We start from the raw sequence: 1,906 nt of genomic DNA on the forward strand, positions 1-1,906 counted from the left end.
GAGGAATATGCAGTGTTGATAAAATTTCAAAAGTCCTTCCTTCCTTCCTTCCTTCCTTCCTTCCTTCCTTCCTTCCTTCCTTCCTTCCTTTCATCCATCCTCCCCTCAGCTGCCAAGATGATTTTTTTTTCTAAAGTAGAATCTAAACTACACTACTTACTGGACATTATAGAAATAATTATAGCGGGTACCCTTTGAATGATTACCTTGTAAAATATGCTAAGACTGTTTTTCTCCCTGATGATTTATACTCTTGCCAGAAGGGAGACTGAGAGCAAATATTTTTATTTAAAAAGCAAATGTCGATCACTTCCTCCTCATATCTGTCCACGTGTCGGTAACAAGATGGCCCCTCCAGCTCCCGGTCCTGGCCCGGCCCCCGGCGGCCCTGGGGAGGTGGACTAGTTGATCAATGTGAAGAATGCCTTCTACATCGGTAGCTATCAGCTGTGCATCAAAGGGGTGCCCCGCGTCAAGCTTTCCAGCCCAGAAATAGAAGTTGAAAGGGATGTCTTCTTATACAGAGCTTATCTCGCACAGAGAAAGTATGGTGCGGTCCTGGATGAGATCAAAGCCAGCTCCTCCCCCAAGCTCCAGGCTGTTTGAATGTTCACAGAGTATCTTTCTAGTGAGAGCCAGAGAGATGCGATTGTTGCAGACCTGGATCGAAAGATGGCCAAGAATGTTGATGTGGCCAATACGACCTTCTTGTTGCTGGCCGCTTCCATCTATTTCCATGACAAGAACCCTGATGCTGCTCTGTGCACATTGCACCAGGGGGAGAGCTTGGAGTGCATGGCCATGATGGTGCAGATACTCCTGAAGCTGGACAGGTTGGATCTAGCCCACAAGGAGCTAAAAAGGATGCAGGAGCAAGATGAGGACGCCACTCTGATGCAGCTGGCCACTGCCTGGGTCAATCTGGCCATGGGTGGTGAGAAGCTGCAGGATGCCTATTGCATCTTACAGCCGACTGGGGATAAGTGCGCCCTGCTCCTGATCAGTGGCCAAGTTGCATGCTATATGGCTCAGGGCAAATGGGAGGATGCAGAGGGAGTTCTCCAAGAGGCACTTGACAAGGACAGCAGCCACCCAGAAACTCTTATCAATCTCATTGTCTTGTCCCAGCACCTGGGGAAGGCCCCCGAGGTCACAAATAGATACTTGTCACAACTGAAAGATGCCCACCGGTCCCACCCATTCATCAAAGAATACCAGAGCAAGGAAAATGATTTTGACCAGCTGGCTCTGCAATATGCTCCGAGTGCATGAGAAGGGCCACAGGGGATTTGTGGAGAGCCCAGGACTCTCCTCCCCTAGAAAGGAAGAAAACCTTGGTTTGGCTGGCCAGTCTTCCCAAAGTGAAGCATTCGGCTTTCCATGCAGGACCATTACTTTTGGAGCTAAAGTTGTTGCCCTTTCTTGCAGGCTCTTCCAGCCTTCCTTAGCTCTTTCTGAGGACTCTGGGCCAGGCTCCCAGCCACAGCACCTTCTCCAATAAAGGCTCTTCAGTAAAGAAAAAAATAATAATAAAAAAAAGCAAATGTAATACAATCTTCTTCCTCCTCTTTCTCCTTGTTCTTGTTTTTACTCTTCTTGTTCTTGATCTTTTTATCTTTTTTCTTCTTGTACTTTTTTGTCTTTGTTGATTTTGTTCTTTTCATTGTTTTCTTCTTGCTTTTCTTGTTCTTCTAATTCTTGTCCTTTTAATTGTTTTTATCTTTTTTTCTTGTCCTTTTTGTCATTCTCCTTATTTCTCTTATTCTTGTTCATCTGGTACTTGATCTTCATGTTCTTTTCTTGTCTTCTTTCTTCCTCCTCCTCCTCCTCCTCTTCCTCCTCCTCTTCCTCCTCCTCCTCCTCCTCCTCCTCCTCCTCCTTCTTCTTCTTCTTCTTCTTCTTCTTT

The 1,906-nt window shown here is 46.1% G+C and overlaps 1 pseudogene; it reads left to right on the forward strand.

Moving 5' to 3' along the window:
- Positions 1-337: 337 nt before the first annotated feature.
- On the forward strand, positions 338-1,551 carry LOC138176202 (coatomer subunit epsilon pseudogene; annotated as a pseudogene).
- Positions 1,552-1,906: the final 355 nt, after the last annotated feature.

The sequence above is a fragment of the Petaurus breviceps genome, unplaced genomic scaffold, assembly GCF_028583685.1.
Source record: "Petaurus breviceps papuanus isolate PSGF00001 unplaced genomic scaffold, PetGlider_PUasm1.0 84, whole genome shotgun sequence".
Taxonomy (NCBI): domain Eukaryota; kingdom Metazoa; phylum Chordata; class Mammalia; order Diprotodontia; family Petauridae; genus Petaurus; species Petaurus breviceps.